The following is an 11,421-nucleotide window of genomic DNA, read 5'->3' on the forward strand; positions in this document are numbered from 1 at the left end:
TGTAGGGCCCCGCGAGCACTCAGATATGTCACAGAACGACATGGACCCGACTGATGTCTGAAGAACTGCTGGAAGGAAATTACACAATGAATCCTCCAGGGCTGTCCATAAACCCGTAAGCATACGAAGGGGTGGAGATCTCTTCCGAACAGCACGTTGCAAGGCATCCCAGATATGCTCAATAATGTTCATGTCTGGGGATTCTTTAAGCCAGCGGAAGTGTTTTAACTCAGAAAAGTGTTCCTGGAGTCACTCTGTAGCAATTCTCCACGTGTGGGGTGTCGCATTGTCCTGGTGGAATTGCCTAAGTCCGTCGGAATGCGCAATGGACATGAATGGTTGCAGGTGGTTAGAAAAGATGCTTACGTAGGTGTCACTTATCGGAGTCGTTTCTAGAAGTATCAGGGGTCCCATGTGACTTCAACTACATACGCCCCACACCATTGCAGAGCCCCCACCAGCTTGAACAGTCCCTTGACGACATGCAGGGTCCGCAGATTAAGAAGTTGTCTGGATGCCCATACACGTTCATCCACTCGGTAAAATTTGAAACGAGACTAGTTTCCAGTCAGTGTTGTTGTTGATGGGACCAGGCGAACCGTAAAGCTTTATGTCCTGCAATTATCAAGAGTACACGAGTGAGCCTTCTGCTCCGAAAGCCCAGGTCGATGATGTTTCGATGAATGGTTCACACGTTAACACTCGCTGATGGCCCAGCATTGAAATATGCAGCAATGTGCGGGAGAGTTGCTCTTCTGTCATGTTGAACTGTTGACTTCAGTCGTCGTTGGTCCCGTTCTTGCAGGATCTCTCTCCGGCCGGAGAGATGTCGGAGATAAGATGTTTTAACGGATTCTTGATATACGTAAAAGTAAGTGTACAAAACGTGTGCTGAGAAACGCCTCCCGGTACGATCAAGGGTAGCACTTTATCCTCCCTCCATGAAGAAAGTTACCGTTTTTACCTGAAGGGCGTGATATTAAAAATATAAGTCCTGGGAAATATCATCCTCTAGAAAATCCTATAACACTTCAGAACATTTGGGAGTATTCGAGAACATTCCAGACCATTCAGTAGTATTCGGGAGCATTCCACAACATTTCAGAATGTTTCGGAATGTTGCACAACTATCTGGGATGTTCTGGAATGTTCTGGAATAGTTTAGAACATTCGTGGGAGATTCGAGAATGTTCGGGAACATCCCAGAACATCTCAGATCATTGTGGAACGTTCCAGAACACTCTCGAATGCTGTGTAATGTTCTGGAACATGGTGGAGCATTCGAAGCCTATTTGGTAAGTTCTGGAATTCGCCACTAGCGGGACTACCATTGGTAGAGATATACAAAGCAAGACCCGTCGTGGATTCTAACGTCAGTTTCTTATCAGTGACGAAGGGAGGAACCAAAAAAGTTGTGCAGTGAATGAATAAAAGCAAAGAGAGAAGCACGAGTGGTCAAAGTGATACAGTGACTGAATATAAATAGAAAATGAAATGTGATCAGTGTGTAAAGTGTACTTAGCGTATTTATCTGTAAAAAGTTGATTTTATTTATATTTTATTTCATTCCCAAATGTAGAATAGAAACAGAATATTTCAGTTCAGAAGGAACACTGTGAAAACAACATCAGCGTAATGAACGAATCAGATGAGCACGTTGAAGTTCCCAAAGAATGACAATGAGCACCGTGAGAAGCAGAGAAACGAAATGAACTGAAGAATCAAGAATTGCGACACATTCTTATAGTAACAGACTGCGGACTCAAGCCCGCCATGAAAATACCACCCGACGAGAAGCGCGGACAAAAACAAGTAAACAGTACAACTTAAGAAATGTAGCGTTCCACTACGACCCGACCAGAGAATATAACAAACATTTCGTAATCGGAAGAAATGGATAAAATCTGTCAGTTCTGCAACACGAAAAAATTCAGTAGAGAAACACCAGGGTTCTGTTGCATGAATGGAAAATTCGATTACCACCACTGAGAGCATCTCCGCAGGAATTTTTACGTTACGTGACCGGGGAACTTCAGAGTCCAAACACTTTCTTCAAATTATAGAAGCGTACAACGCCTGCTTCCAGATGACTTATTTCGGTGTCACTTCAATCAGCAATAACAGAGATGAAATCGACGATGTTTTTTCCATCCAAGGACAAATCTATCACAACGTGGGAAAAGTGCTCCCATTATCCAAAGAAAACCATAAATTTCTGCAAGTATATTTCATCGGAAGTGAAGAAACAAAAAATTGTTGAACAATGCACAAATATTAGTGAGACGAGAAGTAATCAAAGATGTACAGAGGATCTCACACAAATACAATCGACTGAGACACATATTCAAGACACTACTGAACCGATTGATTTCTGATGACTATAATGTTACAATTCCCGCCAGCAAAAGACCACCTGGAGAACATGAAAGTCGATTTAGTGCACCTCAGATACAGGAAGTCGCCATCGTAATTGTTGGTAATAAAAACACAAGTCGTTACATAACTATACAACGAAGAAGAGAAGGACAACAATGCATTGCAGAGACATACCGTTAAATGGTGCCCTCCCACAACCATTAATATTTATGACCGGAGAGGACGACTATCATTTTAATGTGAAACAAATCAAACCTGAAACAGGCGTACAAAAAACAAAACATCACTTCCAGGGAGTTCTGTACTTATTGCTTAATGATCAGACAATAACTTTCTCAACACTCGCCGTTTACAATTCCTGGCAGATATGTACGCAAAACTACAAGCTGAACGGATGCTTTACATAAGACTGAATGAGAAAAACTGCTCTCGGAAGAATGCACCCACCTTAGAGACGCAATCGTAAATGACGGAAATCAAAATATCCATGGGTGTACTGCCGGTCTACAGTGTCCAAAGGGCCCTGTAGACCAGCAGTACACCCGTGGATATTTTGATTATCAAATACGCTGCGACGAACTCAAGAATCACATTGGAACAATGATAATCTTACCCTCAACATAGATAGGAAGTCCGAGACACATGCATGAATACACTCAAGACGCTATGACCGGCGTAAGAAAATAGATACGCCATGACCTCTTCATAATATTCACATGCAACTCGTCGTGGCCAGAAATCAAAAACGACACGACATAATAGTCCACGTTTTCAGACCAAAACGAATGAGATTTATTGAAGTCATCACAGAATATCACATCTCTGTAACCGTGAGATGTACACAATCGAATGACAAAAACGAGGACTGCCTCTCTCGCACAATGTCATATGACCATACCACAGAAATCATATCGACAAAATCAATCAAGCTGAATTTCGCAGTCCACAATAAGATCCGGACCTGTACGAGATAGTAGTGAAAAACATGATTTACGGACTATGTGGGCGACTAAGTTTCACTTGGACATGTATGGGTGATGGAAAATGAACAGAACCATACTTGGACGACACAGAACACCGGAGTTGATGGATATCCCAAATATAGAACACGATTACTCAAAAATTGAGGTTTCACAGTAAAAATACAAATACGCGACTGCGACCAACTGGAAATAGATAATCAGCGGGAAGTAACCGTATACCACCTTCCAAAATGTTCCAAGTACATATAAACGCAGAATACAACTATTCAGTGAAAGTCATCAAATATGTCTGTAAGTATATGAAAAAAAGGAACTATTTCAAATAGTCAAAGACAGCAAACGACAGAACAATAACGACGGGATCCTCATGTACCGAATGAGAAAATGTATCAACAATAACGAAGCTGCGTGGCGGATTTTCGGTTTTTCCTTACACGAACCCGAACCAGCTGTGCAACAGGTAGCACTACACTTGGAAAATGGACAGAGAATTTGTTTCATAAAAGACACCGCCAGAACAATTACAAGCGAACCACCTCAGAACACAACATTAAAAGCATCTTACCAACCATGCCAAACGGTTCCATTCGCGAAAATATTATTATACGTCGACGTACATACCTATTATACGTGGAACACAACAAGAAACATGTTTCAACGATGAAATCAAGGAATTCCGGTAGAAGATTATTCAGGAATCATGAAAACTATTGCACTAGGCCGAGTATACACACTACGTCATCTGCGGATGATTCTACGTGAAATGCGGGAACCAATAACTTTCACAGATCTCTAGACTGTTGACGGTTACCTACGACAGACGTAGAGAGGAGCATACCGACGCTTAGGACTACAGAGGAACGGCCAGCATTGGGAATTAACACTACAAGAAGCTTTATTCACAGCCTCAGTTGAACAAATGAGGGATTTATTAGCCATAATTCTAACAATGTGTAACAAAAAAATGGTTCAAATGGCTCTGAGCACTATGGGACTTAACTGCTGTGGTCATCAGTACCCTAGAACTTAGAACTACTTAAACCTAACTAAGCTAAGGACATGACACACATCCATGCCCGAGGCAGGATTTGAACCTGCGACCGTAGCGGTCGCGCGGTTCCAGACTTTAGCACCTAGAACCGCTCGGCCACCCCGGCCGGCCAACGTGTAACACATCGAATCCAAAACAACAACGGGACTTCTTCAAAGGGAGTATGAGTGAAAAGGTACTATATCAAATACGACAAGTTCATTCTGAAATGACCATCGAATTCAACGACGACACCTTCAATGAAGCACTCATTCGAGGAGAAAATGAATGTTGTTCAATAAACAACCAGCCCATACTGCAACTTTTGATGCAAGCACCAAGAAAAGGTGCTACCAGTCTCCTACATTTCGAAATTAGACATGAAAAAAGTTACAATATCAACGAAATCCTTCAATACATTACTCACAACAAACCACCGCTGAATAAAAGTCAAAAGAAAATTTACAACGTTACCATGGACCGGATCGACAACACTAACGGAATTAATTACTTGGACGCACCAGGTGTTGTTGTTGTTGTGGTCTTCAGTCCTGAGTCTGGTTTGATGCAGCTCTCCATGCTACTCTATCCTGTGCAAGCGTCTACATCTCCCAGTACCTACTGCCACCTACATCCTTCTGAATCTGCTTAGTGTATTGATCTCTTGGTCTCCCTCTACGATTTTTACCCTCCACGCTGCCCTCCAATGCTAAATTTGTGATCCCTTGATGCCTCAAAACATGTCCTACCAACCGATCCCTTCTTCTAGTCAAGTTGTGCCACAAACTTCTCTTCTCCCCAATCCTATTCAATACCTCCTCATTAGTTACGTGATCTACCCACCTTATCTTCAGCATTCTTCTGTAGCACCACATTTCGAAAGCTTCTATTCTCTTCTTGTCCAAACTGGTTATCGTCCATGTTTCACTTTCATACATGGCTACACTGCATACAAATACTTTCAGAAACGACTTCCTGACACTTAAATCTATACTCGATGTTAACAAATTTCTCTTCTTCAGAAACGATTTCCTTGCCATTGCCAGTCTACATTTTATACCTTCTCTACTTCGACCATCATCAGTTATTTTACTCCCTAAATAGCAAAAGTCCTTTACTACTTTAAGTGTCTCATTTCCTAATCTAATCCCCTCAGCATCACCCGATTTAATTTGACTACATTCCATTATCCTCGTTTTGCTTTTGTTGATGTTCATCTTATATCCTCCTTTCAAGACACTGTCCATTCCGTTCAACTGCTCTTCCAAGTCCTTTGCTGTCTCTGACAGAATTACAACGTCATCGGCGAACCTCAAAGTTTTTACTTCTTCTCCATGAATTTTAATACCTACTCAGAATTTTTCTTTTGTTTCCTTTACTGCTTGCTCAATATACAGATTGAATAACATCGGGGAGAGGCTACAACCCTGTCTCACTCCTTTCCCAACCAATGCTTCCCTTTCATGCCCCTCGACTCTTATAACTGCCATCTGGTTTCTGTACAAATTGTAAATAGCCTTTCGCTCCCTGTATTTTACCCCTGCCACCTTCAGAATTTGAAAGAGAGTATTCCAGTTAACGTTGTCAAAAGCTTTCTCTAAGTCTACAAATGCTAGAAACGTACGTTTGCCTTTTCTTAATCTTTCTTCTAAGATAAGTCGTAAGGTTAGTATTGTCTCACGTGTTCCAACATTTCTACGGAATCCAAACTGATCTTCCCCAAGGTCGGCTTCTACCAGTTTTTCCATTCGTCTATAAAGAATTCGCGTTAGTATTTTGCAGCTGTGACTCATTAAACTGATAGTTCGGTAATTTTCCACATCTGTCAGCACCTGCTTTCTTTGGGATTGGAATTATTATATTCTTCTTGAAGTCTGAGGGTATTTCGCCTGTCTCATACATCTTGCTCACCAGATGGTAGAGTTTTGTCATGACTGGCTCTCCCATGGCCATCAGTAGTTCTAATGGAATGTTGTCTACTCCCGGGGCCTTGTTTCGACTCAGGTCTTTCAGTGCTCTGTCAAACTCTTCACGCAGTATCTTACCTCCCATTTCATCTTCATCTACATCCTCTTCCATTTCCATAATATTGTCCTCAAGTACATCGCCCTTGTATAAACCCTCTATATACTCCTTCCACCTTTCTGCCTTACCTTCTTTACTTAGAACTGGGTTGCCATATGAGCTCTTGATATTCATACAAGTGGTTCTCTTCTCTCCAAAGGTCTCTTTAATTTTCCTGTAGGCAGTATCTGTCTTACCCCTAGTGAGACAAGGCTCTACATTCTTACATTTGTCCTCTAGCCATCCCTGCTTAGCCACTTTGCACTTCCTGTCGATCTCATTTTTGAGACGTTTGTATTCCTTTTTGCCTGCTTCATTTACTGCATTTTTATATTTTCTCCTTTCATCAATTAAATTCAATATTTCTTCTGGTACCCAAAGATTTCTATTAGCCCTCGTCTTTTTACCTACTTGATCTTCTGCTGCCTTCACTACTTCATACCTCAGAGCTACCCATTCTCCTTATACTGTATTTCTTTCCCCCATTCCTGTCAATTGTTCCCTTATGCTCTCCCTGAAACTCTCTACAACCTCTGGTTCTTTCAGTTTATCCAGGTCCCATCTCCTTAAATTCACACCTTTCTGCAGTTTCTTCAGTTTCAATCTGCAGTTCATAACCAGTAGATTGTGGCCAGCATCCACATCTGCCCCTGGAAATGTCTTACAATTTAAAACCTGGTTCCTAAATCTCTGTGTTACCATTATATAAGCTATCTGATACCTTTTAGTATCTCCAGGATTCTTCCAGGTATACAACCTTCATTTATGATTCTTGAACCAAGTGTTAGCTATGATTAAGTTATGCTCTGTGCAAAATTCTACAAGGCGGCTTCCTCTTTCATTTCTTCCCCCCAGTCCATATTCACCTACTATGTTTCCTTCTCTCCCTTGTCCTACTGACGAATTCCAGTCACCCATGCCTATTAAATTTTCGTCTCCCTTCACTACCTGAATAATTTCTTTTATTTCGTCATACATTTCATCTATTTCTTCATCATCTGCAGAGCTAGTTGGCATATAAACATTGTACTACTGTAGTAGGCATGGGCTTTGTGTCTATCTTGGCCACAATAATGCGTTCACTATGTTGTTTGTAGTAGCTAACCCGCACTCCTATTTTTTATTCATAATTAAACCTACTCCTGCATTACCCCTATTTGATTTTGTATTTATAACCCTGTAATCACCTGACCAAAAGTCTTGTTCCTCCTGCCACCGAACTTCACTAATTCCCACTATATCTAACTTTAAGCTATCCATTTCCCTTTTTAAATTTTCTAACCTACCTGCCCGATTAAGTGATCTGACAATCCACGCTCCGATCCGTAGAATGCCAGTTTTCTTTCTCCTGTTAACGACGTCCTCTTGAGTAGTCCCCGCCCGGGATCCGAATGGGGGACTATTTTACCTCCGGAATATTTTACCCAAGAGGACGCCATCATCATTTAATCATACAGTAAAGCTGCATGTCCTTGGGAAAAATTACGGCTGTAGTTTCCCCTTGCTTTCAGCTGTTCGCAGTACCAGCACAGCAAGGCCGTTTTGGTTAATGTTACAAGGCCAGATCAGTCAATCATCCAGACTGTTGCCCCTGCGACTACTGAAAAGGCTGCTGCCCCTCTTCAGGAACAACATGTTTGTCTGGCCTCTCAACAGATAACCCTCCGTTGTGGTTGCACCTACGGTACGGCCATCTGTATCGCTGAGGCACGCAAGCCTCCCCACCAACGGCAAGGTCCATGGTTCATGGGGGAAGACGCACCAGGTGGCACCAGCAAAATTTTTCTAATAAATCTATTGCTGGCGAAGTACGTGCTAAACAACACATCACACTCTCAGTGGTATGATCCGGCATTGCAGGCACACTTAAGGAAGGAGGACGAACTGCCCACTCCGCCCTACTACTGCCGTTGAATACAGCCGCAGAACAATTCCCGGTATCAAAATTTTAAACGTGGCTGAAGCAGCAACCGTTAAAAATCTTTACGTTAAATGATGACAGCCAAACAGTTGCAGGATAAAGATTTACTGAAATCCTTGAGCACGATTTCGATATATCTAAATATACCCTCATCAGATGACAGAATACACTAAAATCTCATACTGCAGTGGAGATGCAAAAACAATCGTGCCAAAGGCGGCACCAGTAGTTAAAATTAAAACATCACCACTATCTATACAAAATAAATTTGAAGAGATGGTCGATGCGAACGCGGCATACTATCAGTACTTAGCCTTGCTTCTGTTGAAGGTATATTTTGATATACCGAAGCCGTGGTCAAGAATTTCAACAAATCTTCATCCTGCAACTGCTTCGCTGTTATCATTCACCGTGAAGAATTCCTGGTATTAAAATCACAAGAATATCAGGACGGGATGAATTTTTAAAGGAAGCTAAAATAATCTTTTGAGACGAATGCACAGTGGCACACAAAAAATCACTCGGAGCCATGGACACAACATTAAGAAACTAGCGAGGAAATTCGGATGATGATTCATGACGGAGGGTGCTAAACAGCCAGGTCATCAGCGAGGAAGCCCTGAGGGGATGGTTAGAGCCCTACTAATACTCTCAGAGATTTTGTACAAAAGCTTCCAGTCGTCAACAAATCAACACCAGCAGACGAGATCCAGACAAGCTTAAAACGATAAAATAAGAAATTAAAATTGAAAAAATAGAAAAATTATCTCTGGCCACGCGTACAAATACTGCAGCTAACAATAGGTATGAGAGTTGAACTACCGAAAGCGCATTTTCCTCAACTGCTTTTACGCATCAGGCCACTGCACATATCCTACTGACCAGACGACTAACCCCACTAAACTCAACAGTGACTAATGCAACATAGCCACTGCTGAAAACGAACTCATCGACCAAATTCATGCAAACATTGTTCATTGTAAAATACGGACTCGATGTTTGAATGGGCAATTTTGGCAACTAAAGATGATATTGTCGCCTGTGTCAACGTTAACATTGAAAAGAACCTTTCCGGTGAAGAGAGAATATACAAATCGATCGACACGATGGTAAACGTTGAAGAAAGTGTGAACATTCCTACAGAATTTCTAAACTCTTTGCAAGTATCAGGAATGCCATTACACTGCCTTCGACTTAAAATTGGATTTCAGATCATGTTACTCAGAAATGTCAACGTACCAAAACTATGTAATGGAACGAGGATGATCGTCAACAGCTATGGAATTAAAATCAGTGGAGTAGAACTTATGACTAGAAAGAACAATTGACACAAACTATTCATCCCCAATGTAGCACTGATCTCTTCTGAAATGTCATTGCAATTTAAAAGACTACAATTTCCAACCATATTAGCCTACAGTTTTGCAATTAAGAAAACTCAAGGACAAACGTTAAATTCTTGCGGTATCAACGTCAAAGACTTATTATTCTCTCACGGTAAACTATACCTAGTTTGTTCTCAAGTAAGAAATTTGAAAAAATTGTACATATTTACCCCAGATAGCAAATGAAAAGCGATGTTTATAAACAATACTGTAAACTCTAACAACCCTACCACAATAAAGGTCAAAAATTAATTATGATTGTAGTGTTGCTCACGCTGCTAAATATTGCATTATCGGGCAACAACAAAGTTATATTATGTGGCAGGTACCACAGTTAATAAAGTCATTTCTTGAAATAATGGATAAACTAGGCACTCATCTTTTCGTGTTTCCCACGCTGGTCTCGTTGTGAACTCATGGCTCAATCGTCGAAAATCTAGGTAGTGATGATTACAAGCTCGAATGCAAAGAGGCTTAGGTGATATTCTACGATATTCAAAAGTTTCATAGATGTGTTTCATAAACCATTCTTGAAGATTAAACTTTCGCAAGTTAGAACAATGGTGATGTAAAAATGTAATCAGCACTCCCAATTTAAGTTGCACTTCTTTTTCATTACTTTTGTTGCAACATCACTTCACAATATAAAACATACCTGAAAATGTCTTCCTCACTGTTCAATTTCACATTTCGTAAGCTGACTACAATTTGCGTCTTTTCAACATGACGACAAGGACTTCACTCTCTAATAACCGCTTACGCGCCCAAAAATCAGAGTTACAAGTACTTTAATGAATATATATATATATATATATATATATATATATATATATATATATAATGAAAAATGAATGGATGAAAATGGGGAAGAAATGGCTTTAATTATTTTTGTTAATTACTCTTTCAGTACGAACTTTGTTGTAGAACCCGTTTTTTAAAGTGTGGTAATAAAACTTCATTTAGACAGAATTAAGTACATTTAAAATTACGTGAACTTTAGCAGCCCTCTCATGCTGATAAATACAAACAAACTGATTAATAACAGTTATGTAAGGGAAGCAGTGGTTGGGAAGGGAGTGAGACAGGGTTGTAGCCTGTCCCCAATGTTGTTCAAGCTGTATATTGAGCAAGCAGTAAAAGAGACAAAAGAAAAATTCGGAGTAGGTATTAAAATCCATGGAGAAGAAATAAAAACTTTAAGGTTAATCGATGACATTGCAATTCTGTCAGAGACAGCAAAGGACTTGGAAGAGCAGTTGAACGGCATGGACAGTGTCTTGAAAGGAGGATATGAGATGAGCATCAACAAAAGCAAAACGAGGATAATGGAATGTAGTCGAATTACGTCGGGTGGTGCTGAGGGAATTAGATTAGGAAATGAGACACTTAAAGTTGTAAAGGAGTTTTGCTATTTGGGGAGCAAAATAACTGATGATGGTCGAAGTAGAGAAGATATAAAATGAAGACTGGCAATGGCAAGGAAAGCGTTTCTGAAGAAGAGAAATTTGTTAACATCGAGTATAGATTTAAGTGTCAGGAAGTCGTTTCTGAAAGTATTTGTATGGAGCGTAGCCATGTATGGAAGTGAAACATGGACGATAAATAGTTTGGACAAGAAGAGAATAGAAGCTTTCGAAATGTGGTGCTACAGAAGAATGCTGA

This window comes from Schistocerca nitens, chromosome 6 (genome assembly GCF_023898315.1).
Source record: "Schistocerca nitens isolate TAMUIC-IGC-003100 chromosome 6, iqSchNite1.1, whole genome shotgun sequence".
Classification (NCBI taxonomy): Eukaryota; Metazoa; Arthropoda; class Insecta; order Orthoptera; family Acrididae; genus Schistocerca; species Schistocerca nitens.